Below are 26,089 nucleotides of genomic sequence, written 5' to 3' on the forward strand. Positions count from 1 at the left end.
CTATTGATGTTAGGGGTTGAGTTCCCGCCTCTGCACAGGGGGAATCTCGAGCCATCTCCGCTGCGGTCTTCCATTCTTCTCCTGCCGCAGTGGAGCCTGCTCAGCGGAGGCGTCAGTCCCAGCGTCTCGCTCAGTCTGATACTGTGCAAAGGGTTACTGCTGCCTTTCCAGCTTCTGCCATTGTAGCCAGTACTGGTCAGCGGCGAGCAGACGTCTTTGGGACTAAGTCCTACTTTTCCCCTTCTGAGCATGCCCAGGGTAAGATCTCTCATTGGAGATCAAGGATCACATGCTCAGGTACAGCAGCAACTCCCATTGGTCCTCTAGGAAGGTCCTGAAGTTGCTCAAGTTCTGTGGCAGTCTCCCATTGGTCCCTCTGGGAAGGTCCTGAAGTTGCTGCAGCTATAAAAGGTTTGCATGACCGCACGGCCATGCGCTAGTATCAATCTATGTTATGTGCTTTGTGCCAGTATGGTCTTGTCTGTATTTATTTAGGGCCCCGGCTGAAATAAGCCCCTAGAATACCGGCACCTCCGGTGAGGAGTTTTGTGTGTATGTATTCAGGGTCCCAACTGAAATAAGCCGCTAGTATACCGGCTCCTCCAGTGAGGAGTTTTGTGTGTATGTATTCAGGGTCCCGGCTGAAATAAGCCGCTAGTATACCGGCTCCTCTGGTGAGGAGTTTGTGTGTGTGCAAGACTACTGACTGGTATCAGCTCTGCAGTTAGCAGTGTACTCCTGTGAGTCTAAGGGTATGTTTCCACGTTCAGGAAACGCTGCTTTTTTGACGCTGCGTTTTTCCGCAGCGTCAAAAACGCAGCGTCCAGATGTTACAGCATAGTGGATGGGATTTCATGAAATCCAGACTCCACTATGCGTTAAAAAAGGCATGCGTTTTTGCCGCGAAAACGCATGCGTGGCGCGTTTTTTCGAAACGCAGCATGTTGCTACTATGAGCAAAACACGCAGGTACACCGCAGGTGACCTGCCAGTGACCTCAGGTGCAGTTTTGGTCAGGATTTTACCTGCATAAAATCCTGACCAAAGCCTGAAGCAAAACTGAACGTGGAAACATACCCTAACAGGGCACAGTGCTTTCTTTTGTCGGCAACTCTGTGAAGCAACAGAGTTCGCTTATACCGCCATATAGTGCCATTTGCTAGCAGCAGGTTCCTCCTGCATGGTGGACCCCGGGCTGCGAATGCACCAATAACTTCATCTATTTACTCGGTGCGTTCCGCTAGCCCTAATAATTGATGACTCCATTCATGGGAAAATTCACTTTATTACAATAGAAATTATGTATACTCATTTATTTTTTATGGAATACATTATGTATTGCACTGTGCTGCGGGTTTGACATGCTCTTGTGAACATGCTGCACCAGCCGTCTACCCATTTACAGCAACAGACTCTGTGAGGATCTTTTTCTTTCTGCTACACACACTTCATCAATACTGATAGATATTGACCATCTTAACTTGTGTGGTCTTTTGCTTTCTTCTAACTGAAATCTATAATCCCATTCGTCATATAGGTCTCCAGGATATTTTTTCAGTTAAAGCGTTTTTATGAGTTTTGGTACACACCAAGATAAACTCACCACTACACTACCGCTTTCATTCTTATGCCCTTTAGGTCCACATAAAGGTTTTGAGCACACTGCACCTTATTTATATTGATATTATTTGTATTTACCTATTTTTCATACATGCCTTTTTTATCTTCCTTGCAAGGTTGCACTTTTTAGTGCCGAACACACAACTATGATCCATTCTGGCGTCATTCTGTGTATTATGCAATATTACTTTACTGTTGCCTAGGCTTTGCACCATGTTCAGCTTGTTGCTGTATTGTTATTAGACTCATTTTTACAATAAAAAATAAGTTTCACAATAAGATCACTTGCTTTTCACCTATTTATAATTGTGGTTTATTTCACCGTCATCCATCAGATGACAGTAGCATTCACTTCATTCATCATTTCTGTATTTTACACTATCCACTTCACTTTACCATGTATATTTTGTGTTCATTCACACATGTGCACTTCACCTTCACTGTCCCCTTTTTAAGTCTTCTTTTTCCCCCTTTTCTTTAACCCCTTCCCGACATTTGACGTACTATCCCGTCGAGGTGGGGTGGGCCCGTATGACCGCCGACGGGATAGTACGTCATCACCGATCAGCGGCGCTCACGGGGGGAGCGCGGCCGATCGCGGCCGGGTGTCAGCTGCATATCGCAGCTGACATCCGGCACTATGTGCCAGGAGCGGTCACGGACCGCCCCCGGCACATTAACCCCCGGCACACCACGATCAAACATGATCGCGGTGTACCGGCGGTATAGGGAAGCATCGCGCAGGGAGGGGGCTCCCTGCGGGCTTCCCTGAGACCCCCGGAGCAACGCGATGTGATCGCGTTGCTCTGAGGGTCTCCTACCTCCCTCCTCGCCGCAGGTCCCGGATCCAAGATGGCCGCGGCATCCGGGTCCTGCAGGGAGGGAGGTGGCTTACCGAGTGTCTGCTCAGAGCAGACACTTGGTAAGCCTGCAGCCCTGCACAGCAGATCGCAGATCTGGCAGAGTGCTGTGCACACTGCCAGATCAATGATCTGTGATGTCCCCCCCTGGGACAAAGTAAAAAAGTTAAAAAAAATTCCCCACATGTGTGTAAAAAAAAAAAAAAAAAAATATCCTAAATAAAGAAAAAAATATATATATTATTCCCATAAATACATTTCTTTAGCTAAATAAAATAAAAAAAACAATAAAAGTACACATATTTAGTATCGCCGCATCCGTAACGACCCAACCTATAAAACTGCCCCACTAGTTAACCCCTTCAGTAAACACCGTAAGAAAAAAAAAAAAAAACGAGGCAAAAAACAACGCTTTATTATCATACCGCCAAACAAAAAGTGGAATAACACGCGATCAAAAAGACTGATATAAATAACCATGGTACCACTGAAAACGTCATCTTGTCCCGCAAAAAACGAGCCGCCATACAGCATCATCAGCAAAAAAATAAAAAAGTTATAGTCCTGAGAATAAAGCAATACCAAAATAATTATTTTTTCTATAAAATAGTTTTTATCGTATAAAAGCGCCAAAACATAAAAAAAATGATATAAATGAGATATCGCTGTAATCGTACTGACCTGACGAATAAAACTGCTTTATCAATTTTACCAAACGCGGAACGGTATAAACGCCTCCCCCAAAAGAAATTCATGAATAGCTGGTTTTTGATCACTCTGCCTCACAAAAATCGGAATAAAAAGCGATCAAAAAATGTCACGTGTCCGAAAATGTTACCAGTAAAAACGTCAACTCGTCCCGCAAAAAACAAGATCTCACATGACTCTGTGGACTCAAATATGGAAAAATTACAGCTCTCAAAATGTGGTAACGCAAAAAATATTTTTTGCAATGAAAAGCGTCTTTCAGTGTGTGACAGCTGCCAATCATAAAAATCCGCTAAATAACCCGCTATAAAAGTAAATCAAACCCCCCTTCATCACCCCCTTAGTTAGGGAAAAATAAAAAAATTAAAAAATGTATTTATTTCCATTTTCCCATTAGGGTTAGGGTTAGGGCTAGGGTTGGGGCTAGGGTTGGGGCTACAGTTAGGGTTGGGGCTAAAGATAGGGTTAGGGTTTGGATTACATTTACGGTTGGGAATAGGGTTGGGTGTGTCTGGGTTAGAGGAGTGGTTAGGGTTACTGTTGGGATTAGGGTAAGGGGTGTGTTTGGATTAGGGTTTCAGTTATAATTGGGGGGTTTCCACTGTTTAGGCACATCAGGGGCTCTCCAAACGGGACATGGCATCCGATCTGAATTCCAGCCAATTCTGCGTTGAAAAAGGAAAACAGTGCTCCTTCCCTTCAGAGCTCTCCCGTGTGCCCAAACAGGGGTTTACCCCAACATATGGGGTATCAGCGTACTCAGGACAAATTGGACATCATCTTTTGGGGTCCAATTTATCCTGATACCCTTGGGAAAATACAAAACTGGGGGCCAAAAAATAAGTTTTGTGGGAAAAAAAAGATTTTTTATTTTCACGGCTCTGCGTTGTAAACTGTAGTGAAACACTTGGGGGTTCAAAGTTCTCACAACACATCTAGATAAGTTCCTTGGGGGGTCTAGTTTCCAATATGGGGTCACTTGTGGGGGTTTGTACTGTTTGGGTACATCAGGGGCTCTGCAAATGCAACGTGACGCCTGCAGACCAATCCATTTAAGTCTGCATTCCAAATAGCGCTCCTTCCCTTCCGAGCTCTGTCATGCGCCCAAACAGTGATTCCCCCCCACATATGGGGTATCAGCGTACTCAGGACAAATTGAACAACAACTTTTGGGGTCCAATTTATCCTGATACCCTTGTGAAAATACAAAACTGGGGGCTAAAAAATCATTTTTGTGAAGGGAAAAAAAAGAATTTTTATTTTCACGGCTCTGCGTTATAAACTGTAGTGAAACACTTGGGGGTTCAAAGTTCTCACAACACATCTAGATAAGTTCCTTGGGGGGTCTAGTTTCCAATATGGGGTCACTTGTGGGGGGTTTGTACTGTTTGGGTACATCAGGGGCTCTGCAAATGCAACGTGACGCCTGCAGACCAATCCATTTAAGTCTGCATTCCAAATGGCGCTCCTTCCCTTCCGAGCTCTGTCATGTGCCCAAACAGTGATTCCCCCCCACATATGGGGTATCAGCGTACTCAGGACAAATTGGACAACAATGTTTGGGGTCCAATTTATCCTGATACCCTTGTGAAAATACAAAACTGGGGGCTAAAAATCATTTTTGTGAAAAAAAAAAAGAATTTTTATTTTCACGGCTCTGCGTTATAAACTGTAGTGAAACACTTGGGGGTTCAAAGCTATCAAAACACATCTAGATAAGTTCCTTAGGGGGTCTACTTTCCAAAATGGTGTCACTTGTGGGGGTTTTTAATGTTTAGGCACATCAGGGGCTCTCCAAACGCAACATGGCATCCCATCTTAATTCCAGTCAATTTTGCATTGAAAAGTAAAATAGCGCTCCTTCCCTTCTGAGCTCTGCTATGCACCCAAACAGTGGTTTACCCCCACATATGGGGTATCGTCGTACTCAGGACAAATTGCACAACAACTTTTGTGGTCTAATTTCTTCTCTTACCCTTGGGGAAATAAAAAAATGGGGGCGAAAAGATCATTTTTGTGAAAAAATATGATTTTTTATTTTTACGGCTCTGCATTATAAACTTCTGTGAAGCACTTGTTGGGTCAAAGTGCTTAACACACATCTAGATAAGTTCCTTAAGGGGTCTACTTTCCAAAATGGTGTCACTTGTGGGGGGTTTCAATGTTTAGGCACATCAGGGGCTCTCCAAACGCAACATGGCGTCCCATCTCAATTCCAGTCAATTTTGCATTGAAAAGTCAAATGGCGCTCCTTCCCTTCCGAGCTCTGCCCTGCGCCCAAACAATGGTTTACACCCACATATGGGGTATCAGCGTACTCAGGACAAATTGCACAACAATTTTTGGGGTCCAATTTCTTCTCTTACCCTTGGGAAAATAAAAAATTGGGGGCGAAAAGATCATTTTTGTGAAAAAATATGATTTTTTATTTTTACGGCTCTGCATTATAAACTTCTGTGAAGCACTTGTTGGGTCAAAGTGCTCACCACACATCTAGATAAGATCCTTAGGGGGTCTACTTTCCAAAATGGTGTCACTTGTGGGGGTTTCAATGTTTAGGCACATCAGGGGCTCTCCAAATGCAACATGGCGTCCCATCTCAATTCCAGTCAATTTTGCATTGAAAAGTCAAATGGCGCTCCTTCCCTTCCGAGCTCTGCCCTGCGCCCAAACAATGGTTTACACCCACATATGGGGTATCAGCGTACTCAGGACAAATTGCACAACAATTTTTGGGGTCCAATTTCTTCTCTTACCCTTGGGAAAATAAAAAATTGGGGGCGAAAAGATCATTTTTGTGAAAAAATATGATTTTTTATTTTTACGGCTCTGCATTATAAACTTCTGTGAAGCACTTGTTGGGTCAAAGTGCTCACCACACATCTAGATAAGATCCTTAGGGGGTCTACTTTCCAAAATGGTGTCACTTGTGGGGGTTTCAATGTTTAGGCACATCAGGGGCTCTCCAAATGCAACATGGCGTCCCATCTCAATTCCAGTCAATTTTGCATTGAAAAGTCAAATGGCGCTCCTTCCCTTCCGAGCTCTGCCCTGCGCCCAAACAATGGTTTACACCCACATATGGGGTATCAGTGTACTCAGGACAAATTGCACAACAATTTTTGGGGTCCAATTTCTTCTCTTACCCTTGGGAAAATAAAAAATTGGGGGCGAAAAATCATTTTTGTGAAAAAATATGATTTTTTATTTTTACGGCTCTGCATTATAAACTTCTGTGAAGCACTTGTTGGGTCAAAGTGCTCACCACACATCTAGATAAGATCCTTAGGGGGTCTACTTTCCAAAATGGTGTCACTTGTGGGGGGTTTCAATGTTTAGGCACATCAGGGGCTCTCCAAATGCAACATGGCGTCCTATCTCAATTCCAGTCAATTTTGCATTGAAAAGTCAAATGGCGCTCCTTTCCTTCCGAGCTCTGCCATGCGCCCAAACAGTGGTTTACCCCCACATTTGGGGTATCAGCGTACTCAGGACAAATTGTACAACAAATTTTGGGGTCTATTTTCTCCTGTTACCCTTGGTAAAATAAAACAAATTGGAGCTGAAATAAATTTTGTGTGAAAAAAAGTTAAATGTTTATTTTTATTTAAACATTCCAAAAATTCCTGTGAAACATCTGAAGGGTTAATAAACTTCTTGAAAGTGGTTTTTAGTACCTTGAGGGGTGCAGTTTTTAGAATGGTGTCACACTTGGGTATTTTCTATCATATAGACCCCTCAAAATGACTTCAAATGAGATGTGGTCCCTAAAAAAAAATGGTGTTGTAAAAATGAGAAATTGCTGGTCAACTTTTAACCCTTATAACTCCGTCACAAAAAAAAATTTTGGTTCCAAAATTGTGCTGATGTAAAGTAGACATGTGGGAAATGTTACTTATTAAGTATTTTGCGTGACATATGTCTGTGATTTAAGGGCATAAAAATTCAAATTTGGAAAATTGCGAAATTTTCAAAATTTTCGCCAAATATTCGTTTTTTTCACAAATAAATGCAAGTTATATCGAAGAAATTTTACCACTATCATGAAGTACAATATGTCACGAGAAAACAATGTCAGAATCGCCAAGATCCGTTGAAGCGTTCCAGAGTTATAACCTCATAAAGGGACAGTGGTCAGAATTGTAAAAATTGGCCCGGTCATTAACGTGCAAACCACCCTTGGGGGTGAAGGGGTTAATATATGACCCCTTTATTATTCCTTTTTATTTCTCACTTTTACATTATTAAAATTTTTACATTTTTTTAATTTTGAGATGATTCAATTTTTTTTATGCAATTTTGCGTTATTCACCTTTTCATATAATTTTTACACATACTCCTTTTCTCCTCTTTTCTTTTTTTGCACCTTCTTTCACCAATTTGTTGCGTCATTTGGTCAAGAATATTGTGAGATATGTGGGCCCGCATGTCTCCTAATGACCAAATGAAACTAGGTACTTCTACTAATCGGTTTCTCTGACTTTTACATTGTCCATCATTTTCATTACTTATTCTTATCCTACTCCTTTTACCTCGAATTAATCTTTAGTTTGACCCATATAAGCGTACTTGTCCTAAACCGTCATGAAATAATGTGATGGAGCAGATTACAACACAGGATAACTACGCGATGCTGCAATGATCTCTCTGATCATTAATATCCCAGGGACGCACCAGTGCGGGAGGCATGCCCTCGTGACGCGTTTGCGGTCTCCTTCGTGACGCGTTCGCGGTCTCCTTCGTGACGCGTTCGCGGTCTCCTTCGTGACGCGTTCGCGGTCTCCTTCGTGACGCGTTCGCGGTCTCCTTCGTGACGCGTTCGCGGGAGGTGACGATCTTATCATGCGAGCATGGGGGTATCATGAGGGTCACGGCAGCACTTTTGGCACGCAGTAAACATGTGGCTTTCAGCTACAGTCATTTTGCCTCAGGTAGGTGTATAATGAGTGCTCACCCTACATACAGACTCTGTTTTGCCCTATTCCCTACAAGCCCCTTCTGAGAAAGATATGTCAAAACGTACGTCAAGGGGTGACGCTGTCCTGAACCGTGTCCTTTAAGTAATGTGTATCATTGATTGTCAAATTGTATCATGTGCAGCCATGTTTTAACATTCCACATCATTGCTATTGTGGGCTCGGTCATTGCTATTTGTGAACTATATCTAAATGGGGTCTATCGGTCACAATCATTAGATTCCTTACTCTTATACAAGACTTTCCCCATCTAGACATTCTTAAAATCTCCCATTTTTGTGGCATGTACTTATGGTAACTTTCAATCCTCTCAGAAGTTGCTTTTTTCTTAAATACTCTATTGCCACCTTGTACAGTCTAGTTTACATCTGACTCTCTACTCCGTTATGATACTGGTAGTATAAGTTTTTTGGACACACTGGTTTGTAAGGATGGAGAGGGCAAACTTTCTGTTGATCTTTTTTATAAAACTACCGACAGAAACAGTCTGATATTTATACCAGTTTTCACCCTTCGGCTGTTAAAAAATCAATTCCCAAATCACAATTCCGGAGAGTAGAGAGAATTGTAACTAAAGAGGATATCAAACAACTAAGACTGGAGGAGATGGAGACTAAATTTATCTCTAGGGGTTACCCCACCAGACTCCTAACGTCGGTTAAACGTGACATTGCCACCACAAGAACAAGGGGTTCCAATTAACCGATACCTTTCGTCCATACCTATCACCCCTATACCAATATAGTAAATGCTACTATTCGTAGGCACTGGAACATTTTGGGTAAAAGTTACCCTAACATCCCAGAGTTTCAAAATCCTTTCCTCCCCTGCTTTCGCCGCCCGACTAATCTGAAGGACAGGTTGGTGAGGGATGATAGGGGTCCTAAGACAATTGTACCTAAACAGACATTCCTAAAGACACAAAGACGTGGCACATTTCCCTGCCTCAATTGTTTGCAATGTAACAATGTCCAAAAGGGCCATCAAATCTCTCACCCTCATACAGGACTAAGTATTCTGATAAAGGGGTATTTCACATGTGAATCCACACACGTAGTATATGCCACCAAGCGCCCTTGTGGCTCGGTCTGTGTGGGAGAAACAACGCAGGCTGTGAGGGATAGAATATCACAGCATAAATCTATCATCAGGTGCAACAGGAGCTTCCACACCATTTCCATGAGAAAGGACACAACATCGCACAACTCAAGATTCCAGGTATTGGAGCAAATTGATCCTTGTAGGAGAGTCCAGAATAGAACTAAAATCCTGAAGAGAGGTGTACTGGATTTTCACCCTACAATCCCTGGAACCAAAGGGGTTAAACAAAAGACTATGACACTTCTGGATTTTTGTAAAACTGATACTTGGACAGGATGGGATTATGCGCTTCAATATAACATGATTGTATAATAAATGATCTATTTTGTCCAATAGGTCGGTACCATACTGTCATGTCAAAAGATAGTACAATTGTAGGATTACTTTAGGTTCATTTTGTCAAAAATGCATAATCGTGTAATGACACCATTCTCTTCTTTTCTCCTCAGAATCGTTAAATACCGCTTCATTTCTCTCACTGGGCACTACTATTACCCCACGGTAGAGTATAAATTTATCACTTCCCATATTATACATTAGATTTTTTCTAACCCTATTTTTCCATTCTTCATTAATACAGTATGAGTATCAACTCACAGTCACTAACAATATTTAGCATATGTCCTGTTACAATACCGTTTATCAACCCACACAGTTAGCAGCAACACATAAGCATGTATGTACAACGCCGCCAATCATGGGTTAATCCCGTGCCCGATATGGGTCAAATTGTACTTGATTCATCCAGCAACATAGGTTACACTGCGCAACTGCAGGATTCTGCTACGCAGTTACACACGTGACCACTACGACGACTCGGCACCAGGTCAGGTGAGCACTTCCGGTTTTTAGAGTCTTAATACCCGTAAGTGTTCCCTGGTCTAACAGCGCTCATCCACAACGACGGTGGTCGCATACCCCAGACGCGCTGCTCCACATAGGTCCATGAATGTCATCCAGGTAATTAAAGGGACTCTGTCACCTGAATTTGGAGGGAACAATTTTCAGTCATAGGGGCGGGGTTTTCGGGGTTTGATTCACCCTTTCCTTACCCGCTGGCTGCATGCTGGCTGCAATATTGGATTGAAGTTCATTCTCTGTCCTCCGTAGTACATGCCTGCACAAGGCAATCTTGCCTTACGCAGGCGTGTACTATGGAGGACAGAGAAAGAACTTCAATCCAATATTGCAGCCAGCATGCAGCCAGCGGGTAAGGAAAGGGTGAAGAAAACCCCGCCCCTATGGCTGAAAATTGTTCCCTCCAAATTCAGGTGACAGAGTCCCTTTAAGCTGCAGAGGCTATCGGCACTCTCATATCATTTTTGACCTATAAGGTCGTTGCGGCAGATCAACATATTCAATAAATGTTTGTGGCATAATTGAACATGCAGATGGCCACAAAATCATTTATATAGGTATCCCTCTATATCAATTAATACCTTATGGCACTTTTCTGGGGGTTTACTCCCCATCATGCCTAATTATAACTTGGGATTTACAAGCCACACTGTATTTCATCATATATCCCAATTTTTCTTCACTTCCTACCATGAAATACTTGGCATCCTGTACGAAATTATGATGTATCTCAAGTACCGCCATATGGACAGCTTTTACTATTCTTACATAATGTGCAGCTGAACAATATGTTGTGAAACTAATTGGTATACAATTTTAAGTCCTGGGGCATTCAATCTCATTGAAGTGTCACTACACAGAGTGGAATATAGAAACCTCCTCTGAATTTTTCCCTGAACGGACTCTCTGTACCTGTGTCACCCACGGAGCACGTATAGCCTTTACAAATGATATATTTAGTGATATATTCAGCTTTATCTCCTGATTTCTTTATTGCCACGGCATTAATGGAATAAATATAATTTTATTTCACAGATAAAGTTTCTGCACTGCTCACCCAGCTGGGTGATTTCTTCCTTGAATATGGTTTCCATGGCAACAGCCAATTTTTGTAATGTACTTTGACACTCTTGAAGTATACAGAAACATGTGTTCTCATTTTCTTTTTGCAGCATCTAATATCTTTTTTATTTAGTTTTTTTTTTTTTATATTGTATATGTTTACCACCAATATAGTTCTGATGAAGGTCCATTCAGGGACTGAAAACGTTTAACAAATATGTTTTCAGGATGCCAATAAATGGACTTTTTTTCTCTCCCAAAATTTATTTTTGAGTGCAAAGTTCTTCTCTACTGATTCTCAAATCTCCCATTGGTGTTATGAGCATATTTATGCCTTACACTTATATTTTCTCACCCCTTTATACGGTATATATTAATACAATTTAATACAGATTCTTTTCCTGAGCAGCGAGTTTTAATAATCTTTATTTTTGCACTGTGGTACTGGATATTATTTTCTAAACTTTGTCTCTGACACGGTTCATTTCAGTGTCCTTTTCTGTTCTCCATCTGGGTATTCGGCATCTCTGGATTTTATATGTTTTCTTATGTCTTTAGCAAATAAAAATTGCTTATTTTTTAGTTTAGTTGTTGGAAGATCCTTTTTTCACCAGGGTGGCATGTACGGTAGAGTAGGACCCATCAGAGGGAGATCACCTTGCCGTGGTTGATGGGCACACATGAATTGGCCAATTCATGTGCTAAGAATCTTCATTTCATCTATTACTGTAAGTTTTATGAAAAAAACATTTTTGAAAAAATTTATGAAAATATATTTTTGAGAAGTATAATTCATATTGAATATTTGTTTCTGTTTTCACATGGCCTAGATTCATGCACATGTGCTGCTGTGTTCTTTTTTATCTAAACTTATTATTAGTGACGAAAATATAGAAATAAGCCATTTCTGGCTTTTTTTTTTTTTAATACATTTTTGTACACCCGTGTCATTTTCGTCTTATTTGTGGAGGAATTTTATTGCGTGTAATTGGGGAATCCTTAGCAGCCACAACCTGCACACGCTTGATTGCAGAAGTTTGACTCCTGCAACTTAAGTGTACTACAGCACAAAACTGATTTTAAAGAAACGGTGAAAAAAATGCATTTCTGCCGTGTTTTTTTTTTTTAGGGTTTTGATCTTACAGCATTTGTTTAGTAAAAGTGACCTGAAAACATGACTTTCCAGGTAAATGTAAATACAGCGAGGGCTCAGGGCAAAGATTTGTTGTTAAAACACACAGGTAATGATTTGGTTTGTGTCGCCGTTTTACAGGACTTTTTGCGGTGAGATGATGTCCTTATTGTTTGTAGTTTTGGGACCTCGCGGCTCTTTTTCACCTTTTTATGCTTTCATTAGACGAGGCGATCTTATATATTGATAGTTATTTATAGAGGTGTTATATCAGTAGAGACGGGGTGATATTGTATATTTGTGATAATTTTGCATCCGCTCGCGGCGACTACAGTACAGCGGACACCGTGCACAACGCCGCCCGGGGTGACGGCGGCCCTTGTGGCCAGAGACGGCGCCCCACAACTTGCAGCATTTTCCCTCTATGGTCGGTGAAGTCTCAGCCCCGCACACAGTGATGGCTTCCCCTTCTCTGCAGCCATGATGGAGGCGACACAGCTTCTCTGAGAAGTCTGTCATCACCACATGGTGAAAAGAATTGCTTTTTTATTTTAATTCTCGTGTATAAACATCACCAAGTAATTTTCAAGATATAGTGGCTGCGGACAATCAGGTTAATGTTTTGACCAGGTATGGTCTTTGTCAAAACCTCACTACGAAAACAAATACAGTGTATGAATGTGCTGTACACATATACATGTGCATATATACAAATGAACAAGTGGGATCCATATATAGGAAAAAACAACAACCGCTATTCAAAATATACCAAAAATATATACAGCTATATACTGTACATACTGATCCAAAGCTGTAGGATCTCTAAGGATATGTCATCGATTAATAGGGCATTGGGCAGCGCGGTGGCGCAGTGGATAGCACAGCAGCCTTTTGCAGCGCTGGCGTCCTGGGTTCAAATCCCACCAAGGACAACATCTGCAAAGAGTTTGTATGTTCTCTCTGTATTTGTGTGGGTTGTCCGGTTTCCTCCCACATTCCAAAGAAATACTGATAGGGAATTTAGATTGTGAGCCTCATTGTTACCGTTCTTTCTAGGTTCTTCGATCAAGACCGCCTCTCTAACTGTTTGCTTACCTTTTTCTACTCCTTTTCTTCCACTAGACCTCATGAGAAGGAAATACGTGAATGCCTCTCTTTCTCCTTTTTCGCTCCAATTTGATATGTTTTGGTAAGTTCTTCTAGTGCCATTCAAACCTTTTATAATTTTTTTTCATTTTTTTCACTTTCTTCCTTTTGTTCATTAATTTTTTACATTATTTTTTTTCATTTTTATCATTTCTTCATTTTTAATTGTATTATTATTATTAATTTTTAATATATTTTATTTCTATTATTCTTTATTATGTTCTATTTTATTATTTTTTATTTTTATTTCTTTATTTTTAATTTCGTATCTTTGTTACTTTTTATTTTTATTTTCTATATCCTTTCATTTTCGGTTTATTTTTATTACCTGTTTACCGTTTTTTGGTTCTGTTTCCCTCATTCTGCTGGTCACATTCTAGATAGAGGCTTAGGCCCTTTTCTATATTAGTATGAGTATAATACTTATCTAATGTTTCATTGTACTCCACATTTTTATTTTTCACCACTATTTACCTATTTTTTATTTTTTACTATTTTAATTTTTATGTTTCACTTTTTTATTTTTATTTTTTCTTTATTTACATTTTCATCCTCATGATTTATTATTTTTATTTTTTCCTCCCTCTATCATTGTATACTCCCTCTCTGTTCTCTGACTTTCCCTTTTTCCTCCTGCTTTTTGTTCTTCTTTTTCACATCCTATTAACATTTCCCAGCTTCTGGCGTTAAGCCCTCTATTCCCCTAAGGGCTCATTTCCACTGGCGAGAGACAAATCGGTCCGTAATCTGGACCGAAAAAAGGGATGTAGCGTATGCGATTGTCATGCACCATCCGTTTTACATCCGTATGACATCCGTATGCAATCCGTTTTATTTCTCTGCAACTATTTTTCTACAGTCATTTACAGGACCATGGACAGTGTTCTAGGCCACAGAATGGTGATGTATCCGTAAAAAACGGACAGAATACGGATGGTCCGTATTCTGTCCGGTTTTTTTCTCGCACCCATTGACTTGCATTGGCGAGTCTCGTCCGAGACTCGCAGCAAATCGCAGCATGCTGCGATTTTTTTCTCAGTCCGATTTCGGCTGAGAAAAAAATCGCAAATGAAAAGACACCTATTGAATAACATTGGTCCGAGTGCAATCCGATTTTTTATCGGATTGCACTCGTCCGTTTTCCTCGCCAGTGGAAATGAGTCCTAATGGTGGCAACCTTGAGCTGTTTTCTTTATTGATGCAACAACAGTGCCGCAAGCTTACAAATACACCCGCCGATAAACACCTCTGCGCAAGCGCTCTATTGTCCTACAAACAGGAGCGCATCACGAATGCCCCATGCCTTCTAGTGGCTGCGCAGCCGCACTTTGGGACTCCGGCCCCGGTATTCACTGCGCAGGCGCATAGACCGCGCGCGCACATTACTGCGGGCCAAGCCTCCTTCCCAGTCTACCTGAGCTGCGCGCCTTAGCGCACATACCCGGAAATCACCACACAGGCGCCCTATTTAAAACGCGATCTCCCACCACACTAGCCACGGCATCACCAACTGGACGGACACGGCATTCCCATACCGACTGGAGCTGGTATTTATTTTTGTGGATTTACACCACCTTACCGATCTTACCCTTACATACCACCCTATAGAATATTTGTACATATCTCTGACGCTCCACTTTTCATTTCTCTCCTTGTAGCCCTACTGGGACGCACTTCCTCTCTATATATCTCTCTATTCCATCTCCTTGCATACAGTCAGTATATTGGCGGCTTGATCGTTCTACCTACTGCTCCTGAATATACTTATTGAATGTAAATACTTGCTCGTGTGACCCTTGTCTTCTGTACCCATGGGACTGTAAACCTTTATGCTATCCTATATGAATCGATGACATATCCTTAGAGATCCTACAGCTTTGGATCAATATGTCTATAGCTGTAGATATTTTTGGTATATTTTGTATATTTTGAATAGCGCTTGTTGTTTTTTCCTATATATGGATCCCACTTGTTCCTTTGTAGATATGCACATGTGTATGTGTACAGCACATTCATACACAGTATTTGTTTTCGCAGTGAGGTTTTGATAAAAACCATATCTGGTCGAAACGTTAACCTGATCGTCCGCAGCCACTATAGCTTGAAAATTACTTGGTGATGTTTGTACACGAGAATTAAAATAAAAAACCAATTCTTTTCGCATAAAGTTCAAAAGACTTGAGTGCGGCTGTTTTCTCTTTTGTATCGACTTTGGTTGGCCAGCCTGCAGTGCCTGCACCCAGCTTCCTGAATTCTGCAGTGTGCACATCATTTCTCCTGGACATCACCTCATGGTAACAATATGGCGGTCTGTGCGAGGCCTCTGCGGCCTCCATACACAGCGTGTCTTATTGCCCCGTTATCTAATATTCCCCCGTTATCTAATATTTCCCAGGCCCTCATGGTGTCTCTAGCCCTGAACGCGACTTTCTCTAGTGACGGACTGCGGACAGAACGTTCCCGCGCTTTCTAGAATAACGAGGACGCGTCGCCTCAGGACAGACTGGCAGTGGCTATCACTCCGCAAAGGCTCCGCCTCCTCCTCTCACTGCTTAGCTCCGCCCCCGACTCACATCATCATCTCTGCAGGTCCTTCACTACAAATAATGTTGTTTTCTCCTCAGCTCCGCCCCTTCCAGCACTGGTCACATGACGTGGTGACGTCACCACAGGTCCTTTAGCTCTCAGTGCTGCAGCTCCGTCCCGGTTGGGTAGAGGTTGTGGCTAAATCCAACTCGGCTAAAGGATCTCTGCTGACGTCATGTCCATGTGACCAGAAGGGGCGGCGCCTCTTCCTCCATAGAGCAGAGCACTGAGAGCAGCCAGACAGGAGGAAGCTGTGGGTGTCATGGCGGGATCTGGAGTGTTTTGGGGTCACGGATCTGGTAAGTGGATGTTCATACACGAGCTGGGAGGCTGCCTGGGGAGAAGGGGGTGATGTTTGTATGGGGCTGCATGTGCATGCTGAAGGGGGGGGGTCTGCCTGGGGAGAAGGGGGTGATGTTTGCATGGGGCTGCATGTGCACGCTGGAGGGGTGGTCTGCCTGGGGAGAAGGGGGTGATGTTGTTTGCATGGGGCTGCATGTGCACGCTGGAGGGGTGGTCTGCCTGGGGAGAAGGGGGTGATGTTGCTTGCATGGGGCTGCATGTGCACGCTGGAGGGGTGGTCTGCCTGGGGAGAAGGGGGTGATGTTGCTTGCATGGGGCTGCATGTACATGCTGGAGGGGGGGGGGGTCTGCCTGGGGAGAAGGGGGTGATGTTGCTTGCATGGGGCTGCATGTACATGCTGGAGGGGGGGGGTCTGCCTGGGGAGAAGGGGGTGACGTTGCTTGTGTGGGGGGCTGCATGGGGTAGGGGGCTGATGTTACATGTGCTGTGCAGGTCAGTGTGTGATGTCACTTGAGGTGGGGGGTGCAGGGAAGTATAGTGCTACGTGAGTGGGGGTGAACAGGGGAGGTGATGAATGATGTTGGAGATCTGAGGGATTGATATTACTTAACATGACAATCTGCCTGAAGGTGAGGAGTCAGTCCTGTGTTTTGTTTTTGTTTTTTTACATAGAACGTTTTCTCATTAATATTATTTGGGACACATGACGTCAGGTTGATGACTGACCTATGACCTCTGGGAGCGAAACTGCGTGACAATAATGTCTCCAGATCCCGGGCTTTATTCTCCCCTCGCACGCTGTGCTGTTCAGCATTAGCCTGGTGGCCACTGGTGTCAACCACTACTTGTATGGAGTTTTCTGCATGATTTTTTTTCTGTTTTATTCTAGGTATTGTGGCTTTTCCCCATCCTGTGCCCCCCAGAGCAGTGACCTCCCTGCAGATGTCATTTCATCACTGGACTTCTCTTCACCAAGTGGCATGCCGGTGCCCCCACAATCCATGTGAGGACCCTCTGTCCCGGTCTGAGGGTATGTGCACACGCTGTGGAATGGTGTTCAGATTTTTCCGCACTGATTTTGGTAAATCCTCAGGAATTCCTCTCTGTGGATTTACTGCTGATTTACCAGGATTCTTCCGTGGTTTTTGTGTGGATTCCACCTGCGGTTTTACACCTGCGGATTCCTATTGTGGAGCAGGTGTAACCCGCTGTGGAATCCGCACAAAAGCATGTGCACTGCGGATTTTGTTTTCCATAGGTTTACATGGTACTGTACACCGCACGGAAAACTTCTGCAGATCCGCGGCAAAATCCACATAGCCTTTTAGTGTGTTCAATGAGAAAGGAATTTTGTGGTAAGTACCGCAATACAATTTTTGCAGTAAAGCACAGGGGACTTTGGTACAAAATGTGTTTTGCTTTCTTTGTCATTAATCAGTAATGTTGCTTAATTCATTGTTTTGAATTCTAAAGCTCATTATTACACATTGGTATGTATGCATATATTTATATATTTCTCTTTTTAGTTCTATTTGACTTGTAATAAAATAGTTTGACCGCTAAGAGTTGAGTTTTCCTTTCTATAATTCTAAATCTCGGGGTGACATTAGTGGAGAGTAACTGCGGCTGGATCTGTATCAGGCTGAGTTTACACATTGCAGTTTATTGGGGAAACTATCTGCAGGGACGTCCTCACCAGTAGACCAGACCCGCACTCCATGCAGCCGGACTAGCTGGATGTTTGTTTATTTGTTTTTTAATCAATAATTGTTTTTTCTTAAACAGACATAAGCTGCTTTTCGCTGACGGTCTGACTGCTGCTGCCACCACTGATGGCACAGGCTGTGGCAGATTTTCCAGAGGAAAAATGTATCTCTGAAATGTTAGGTAATATTCACATTTTTATTTTTTTGTACTAATGGTTTACAAAATTCTGACGACCTGTGACAGAACTGGAATGAATGTTCGCATGGATTTATGTCTTGCCGGAGCAATGTTCTTCTATCAGGCCGGGCAAATCTGTGGATTTTTTCTCTGCTGCATTGTGACTGAAATCAGATGGGTGTGAGCAGAAAACATTGGACGCCATACGGCCCATCAGTGCGACATTTATAAAGATACAATTCTGTAATATGGAAGACTGAAAATGGTCCTGTAAAAGATTAATAAAAACTGGGCTAGTACACCAATGAAGTGAGAACAAATCCTCCCGTTCTCCTGGATGAGAATGGCAGCTCTTTCTTTTCTACACTACTGTAATACTGTAAGCGTCCTCCTATACTGAGCCTGATAGAGACCAGAGAACACTCCCAAGATGCTGAGTACAATCATTGTTACACTTCTCCTTTAACCCCTTCAAGACGGAGCCCTTTTTCGTTTTTCGCTCCCCTCCTTCCCAGAGCCATAACTTTTTTTTTTTTTTTGTCTGTTAATATGGCCATGTGAGGGCTTATTTTTTGCGGGACAAGTTGCACTTTTGAACGACACCATTGGTTTTACCATGTCTTGAACTAGAAAACGGTTAAAAAATTCCAAGTGCGGTGAAATTGCAAAAAAAAGTGCAATCCCACACTTGTTTTTTTTGTTTAACTTTTTTGCTAGGTTCACTAAATGCTAACACTGACCTGCCATTATGATTCTCCAGGTCATTACGAGTTCATAGATACCAAACATGTCTAGGTTAATTTTTTATCTAAGTGGTGAAAAAAAAAATTCCAAACTTTGCTAAAAAAAATAAAAATGCACCATTTTCCGATGTGAAACCCCCCCCCCCCCCCCCCCCCCTTTTCCACTCCTTGCTTCATCTCTCCTTCTCAGGTAATAATCAACATTCTATTTAGTGGCTTTTGATATCATACTGGATGGTTGCCCGATTCTAACTCATCGGGTATTCTAGAATATGCATGTCCACGTAGTATATTGCCCAGTTACATTGTATATTGCCCACTGACGTAGTATACAGCAGAGCCACGTAGTATATTGCCCATCTAAGTATGACACAGGTTAAAAAGGGCATCATATCCCTGTTAAACAAAAGAAATAAAATAAAAGAGTTATATACTCACCTTCCGGCGAAGCGGTTACAGACGCTGCTGGTGCGCTCTAGTCCCAAGAGTGCATTGCGGTCTCGTGAGATGATGATGTAGCGGTCTCGCGAGACCGCTACGTCATCATCTCGTGAGATCACAGCATGGAGCGGCCGACGGACGGTGAGTATATAACGATTTTTTTTTTTATTATTATTTTTAACATTAGATCGTTTTACTATTCATGCCTCATAGGCAGCATGAATAGTAAAAAGTTGGTCACACAGGGTTAATAGCAGCGGTAACGGAGTGCATTACACCGCGGCATAACGCGGTCCGTTACCGCTGCCATTAACCCTGTGTGGGGGCAGACTGGAGGGGTGTATGCGGGCGCCGGGCAGGGAGTGCGGGGAGTAAGGAGCGGCCATTTTCTTCCGGACTCTGCGCGTCGCTGATTGGTCGCGGCAGCCATGACAGGCAGCTGCCGAGACCAATCAGCGAACGAATAACCGTTACAGACAGAAGGACAGACGGAAGTACCCCTTAGACAATTATATAGTAGATGCGGCTTCCTTTATATGCACTAACATTGTATACTTTGTTGCCATCTAGTGGCCATTTAAAAAAATCAATTGATTTTCTGTTTCTACCTCAAGGGAACGTATACTGGTTCCATTTGCCAAGCCACCTCTGATTTAGCAACACACTCTGCTCTCCATTATTATCCCTCACTACTTGCTATAGGACTACTAGGGGGGGGGCTTTTTTGGCCAAGAGACTGTTTTTAGGTCCACCCACATGTTAAGTCCATTCTACTCTGAAATAGGGATATACTATAAAGTGCAGATTGATTGTATATAGACTTTTGCATATTTAATCCTATTATTGTCACATCCTGATTCTCCTGGAGGTCCTATTTATACCATCGTCGTGTCTTTTAATGTTATGTGACTTGTTAAAAATATTGTTTCAATAAATGTATAATATTTTTAACTACTACGCCATGTGTCACTTCATACCTTTATTAGGTAACTTTTTATAAGCATTTTCTGATACCCGTAGCGTTTCCATTTTTTCGGGATCTCTGGTTGGGTGAGGACTTATATTTTTGGCGCCGAGCTGACGTTTTTAACCCCTTCACCCCCAAGGGTGGTTTGCACGTTAATGACCGGGCCAATTTTTACAATTCTGACCACTGTCCCTTTATGAGGCTATAACTCTGGAACGCTTTGACGGATCTTGGCGATTCTGACATTGTTTTCTCGTGACATATTGTACTTCATGTTAGTGGTAAAATTTATTCAATATAACTTGCGTTTATTTGTGAAAAAAATGGAAATTTGGCGAAAATTTTGAAAATTTTGCAATTTTCCAACTTTGAATTTTTATGCCCTTAAATCACAGACATATGTCACGCAAAATACTTAATAAGTAACATTTCCCACATGTCTACTTTACATCAGTACAATTTTGGAACCAAAATTTTTTTTTGTGACGGAGTTATAAGGGTTAAAAGTTGACCAGCAATTTCTCATTTTTACAACACCATTTTTTTTTAGGGACCACATCTCATTTGAAGTCATTTTGAGGGGTCTATATGATAGAAAATACTCAAGTGTGACACCATTCTAAAAACTGCACCCCTCAAGGTGCTCAAAACCACATTCAAGAAGTTTATTAACCCTTCAGGTGTTTCACAGGAATTTTTGGAATGTTTAAATAAAAATGAACATTTAACTTTTTTTCACACAAAATTTATTTCAGCTCCAATTTGTTTTATTTTACCAAGGGTAACAGGAGAAAATGGACCCCGAAAGTTGTTGTACAATTTGTCCTGAGTACGCTGATACCCCATATGTGGGGGTAAACCACTGTTTGGGCGTATGGCAGAGCTCGGAAGGAAAGGAGCGCCATTTGACTTTTCAATGCAAAATTGACTGGAATTGAGATGGGACGCCATGTTGCGTTTGGAGAGCCCCTGATGTGCCTAAACACTGAAACCCCCTACAAGTGACACCATTTTGGAAATTAGACCCCCTAAGGAACTTATCTAGATGTGTTTTGAGAGCTTTGAACCCCCAAGTGTTTCACTACAGATTATAACGCAGAGCCGTGAAAATAATTTTTATTTTTTTTCTCAAAAATGATTTTTTAGCCCCCAGTTTTGTATTTTTACAAGGGTAACAGGATAAATTAGACCCCAAAAGTTGTTGTCCAATTTGTCCTGAGTACGCTGATACCCCATATGTGGGGGGGAACCACTGTTTGGGTGCATGACAGAGCTCGGAAGGGAAGGAGCGCCATTTGGAATGCAGCCTTAAATGGATTGGTCTGCAGGCGTCACGTTGCATTTGCAGAGCCCCTGATGTACCCAAACAGTACAAACCCCCCACAAGTGACCCCATATTGGAAACTAGACCTCCCAAGGAACTTATCTAGATGTGTTGTGAGAACTTTGAACCCCCAAGTGTTTCACTACAGTTTATAACGCAGAGCCGTGAAAATAAAACATCTTTTTTTTCCCACAAAAATTATTTTTAGCCCCCCAAATTTTTATTTTCCTAAGGATAACAAGAGAACTTGGACCCCAGAAGTTGTTGTTCAATTTGTCCCGAGTACGCTGATAACACATATGTTGGGGTAAACCCCTTTTTGGGCGCACGGGAGAGCTCGGAAGGGAAGGAGCACTGTTTTACTTTTTCAACGCAGAATTGGCTGGAATTGAGATTGGACGCCATGTCGCGCTTGGAGAGCCCCTGATGTGCCTGGACAGTGGAAACTCCCCAATTCTACCTGAAACCCTAACCCAAACACACCCCTAACCCTAATCCCAACGGTAACCCTAACCACACCCCTAGCCCTGACACACCCATAATTCTAATCCCAACCCTAATCCAAACGTAAATGTAATCCAAACCCTAACCCTAACTTTACCTCCAACCCTAGCCCTAACCCTACCCCTAACCCTAACCCTAAACGTGACTGAAATACGTGTCACTGAAATACGTGGCACTGAAATACGTGGCACTGAAATACGTGGCACTGAAATACGTGGCACTGAAATACGTGGCACTGAAATACGTGGCACTGAAATACGTGGCACTGAAATACGTGATACGTGGCACTTAAATACGTGGCACTTAAATACGTGGCACTGAAATACGTGGCACTGAAATACGTGGCACTGAAATACGTGGCACTGAAATACGTGGCACTTAAATACGTGGCACTGAAATATGTGATACGTGGCACTTAAATACGTGGCACTGAAACACGTGGCACTGAAATACGTGGCACTGAAATACGTGGCACTGAAATACGTGGCACTGAAATACGTGGCACTGAAATACGTGGCACTGAAATACGTGGTACTAAAATATGTGGCACTGAAATACGTGATAACGTGGCACTGAAATACGTGGCACTGAAACACGTGGCACTGAAATACGTGATACGTGGCACTGAAATACGTGGCACTGAAATACGTGGCACTGAAATACGTGGCACTGAAATACGTGGCACTGAAATACGTGGCACTATGACTGTCAGAAAATGTTCATTAAACGGTTAGGGATGAGTTTAGGGGTAGGGTTAGGGTTTGGATCCCTTTATCACCTTGATGGTGGTGGGTGGCTTTTCAGTGTGTTTTCCGTTTTTTTTTCGATAAAAATGCATGCGTTTTTAACGCAAACAAACGCATGTGCTTAAAAACGCAAGAAAATACTGCAGGTTGTATTTCTGAAAATGAACGCATGCAGAAAAAAAACGCATGCGTTTGAAAACGCGACCAAACGCGTACAAAAAAAACGCATGCGTTTTCAATGTCAAATATAGGGAAAAAACGCATGCGTTTTTTTGTGCAAAAAACGCTGCAGACAAAAACGCAAGTGTGAAACCAGCGACGCTTTTTATAGCAAAAAAGTTTTTGCGTCTCCACATTTTGAGACCTATAATTTTTCCACATTTTGCTCCACAGAGTCATGTGAGGTCTTGTTTTTTGCGGGACGAGTTGACGTTTTTATTGGTAACATTTTCGGACACGTGACCATTTTTTATCGCTTTTTATTCCGATTTTTGTGAGGCAGAATTACCAAAAACCTGCTATTCATGAATTTCTTTTGGGAGAGGCGTTTATACCGTTCCGCGTTTGGTAAAATTGATAAAGCAGTTTTATTCGTCGCGTCAGTACGATTACAGCGATATCTCATATCATTTTTTTATGTTTTGGCGCTTTTATACGATAACTAAAATATAGAAAAAATAATTATTTTGGTATCGCTTTATTCTCAGGACTATAACTTTTTTATTTTTTTGCTGATGATGCTGTATGGCGGCTTGTTTTTTGCGGGACAAGATGACGTTTTCAGCGGTACCATGGATATTTATATCAGTCTTTTTGATCGTGTGTTATTCCACTTTTTGTTCGGCGGTATGGTAATAAAGCGTTGTTTTTTGCCTCGTTTTTTTTTTTTTTTTTCTTACGGTGTTTACTGAAGGGGTTAACTAGTAGGGCAGTTTTATAGGTTGGGTCGTTACGGATGCGGCGATACTAAATATGTGTACTTTTATTGTTTTGTTTTTTTTATTTAGATAAAGAAATGTATTTATGGGAATAATATATTTTTTTTTATTATTATTTATTTAGGAATTTTTTTTAATTTTTTTTTACACATGTGGAAAAATTTTTTTTTAACTTTTTTACTTTGTCCCAGGGGGGGACATCACAGATCATTGATCTGGCAGTGTGCACAGCACTCTGCCAGATCGACGATCTGCTGTGCAGGGCTGCAGGCTTTCCAAGTGTCTGCTCTGAGCAGATACTCGGTAAGCCACCTCCCTCCCTGCAGGACCCGGATGCCGCGGCCATCTTGGATCCGGGACCTGCGGCGAGGAGGGAGGTAGGAGACCCTCAGAGCAACGCGATCACATCGCGTTGCTCCGGGGGTCTCAGGGAAGCCCGCAGGGAGCCCCCTCCCTGCGCGATGCTTCCCTATACCGCCGGTACACTGCGATCATGTTTGATCGCGGTGTGCCGGGGGTTAATGTGCCGGGGGCGGTCCGTGACCGCTCCTGGCACATAGTGCCGGATGTCAGCTGCGATATGCAGCTGACACCCGGCTGCGATCGGCCGCGCTCCCCCCGTGAGCGCCGCTGATCGATGATGACGTACTATCCCGTCGGCGGTCATACGGGCCCACCCCACCTCGACGGGATAGTACGTCTGATGTCAGGAAGGGGTTAATGATACCACTTTTGTGCAGATACGTTCTTTTGATTGCCCATTATTGCATTTTAGTGCATTGTTGCGGCGACCAAAAAAATTCTGGCGTTTTGATTTTTTTTTCTTGCTGCGCCATTTTGCGATCAGGTTAGTCCTTTTTTTTTTTTTTTTTTTTTTTAATTGATAGATCGGGCGATTCTGAACACGGCGATACCAAATATGTGTATGTTTTGATTTTTATTTTTTTTATTTTGAATGGGGTGTGATTTTAAACTTTTATATATTATTTTTCTTTCTTTTTTTTTTTAACTTCTTTTTTTTTTTAACTTTTGCCATGCTTCAATAGCCTCCATGGGAGGCTAGAAGCTGGCATAGACTGATCGGCTCTGCTACATATCAGCGATCATCAGATTGCCCCTATGTAGCTGAATTACAGGTTTGCTATGAGCACCGACCATAGGGTGGCGCTCACAGCAAGCCGGCATCACCATCCATAGATGTCTCAAGGAGACACCCCGATCATGTCAGCGTTTGACAGCGGCATTTAACTAGTTTAATAGCGGCAAGTGGATCGCAATTCCACCTGCCGCTATTGCGCACATATCAGCTGTACAAAACAGCTGACATGTCGCGACTTTGATGTGGGCTCACCGCCGGAGCCCACATCGAAGGGGGAGACACGACATGCGCCGTACTAGTACGGCGCATGGTGTGAAGGGGGTTAAAAGGGTATCAACCACTGATGATTCTCAAATTTTAATATTTTACAACTTATTTTTTTTTTTTATAGAAGAAAAATTTAGACAATTGTACTGTTTATTTACCACCCTGGTGCAGTATGCCGTAACAACCTGATGCACGCTGCCAGTAATAAAGCATAGTTCAGTGTGACCTAATTCAGCCTCTTCTCTACTGAGAATTATTGTTGGGGGGGGGGAACATGAGGAGAGCATGAAATGAAGGTGTAGCTGCTGCAAGGAGATGACATGGGTGGTCTGTGCCAGTTTCATGTCTACATGAAACACGTTCCTCTGGTGCATGCAGTCCACAGGATGTTGGGCATCATATCCTAGGCACGAGCACCGCTTGAGCTGGATGGACAGTGAGTAGTGATGAGCGAGTGTATTCGTTGTTTGAGTTTTTCAGAGCACGCTCGGGTGATCTCCGAGTATTTGTGTTCGGAGATTTAGTTTTAGTCACTGTAGCTGCATGATTTGTGACTGTTAGACTGCTAGGGAATCCCCACATGTATTCAAGCTACCAGGCAACCCCCACATGTACTTATGCTGGCTAACAGATGTAAATCATGCAGCTGTATCAACAAAAACAAAATCTCCGAACATAAATACTCGGAGACCACCTGAGCGTGCTCACCCATCACTAATAGTGAGTCAAGAACATGTGGAGGTGGTGTTAGATTGGATGGCTGAGAGCGCCTCCAGTTCCGTCCACTGCTGAAAGTGCAGAGTTTTCACCTGAGGACCTTGGG

General features: G+C 42.5%; 1 long non-coding RNA gene across 1 annotated transcript; it reads left to right on the forward strand.

Annotated features, from left to right (window-relative positions):
* The first annotated feature begins 10,603 nt into the window (after positions 1 to 10,603).
* On the forward strand, positions 10,604 to 17,918 carry LOC143804508 (uncharacterized). Its single transcript, XR_013221039.1, has 2 exons — positions 10,604 to 16,348; positions 17,243 to 17,918. It is a non-coding gene; the product is annotated as an uncharacterized LOC143804508 (long non-coding RNA).
* Positions 17,919 to 26,089: the final 8,171 nt, after the last annotated feature.

Source organism: Ranitomeya variabilis, chromosome 1 (assembly GCF_051348905.1).
Source record: "Ranitomeya variabilis isolate aRanVar5 chromosome 1, aRanVar5.hap1, whole genome shotgun sequence".
Lineage (NCBI taxonomy): Eukaryota > Metazoa > Chordata > Amphibia > Anura > Dendrobatidae > Ranitomeya > Ranitomeya variabilis.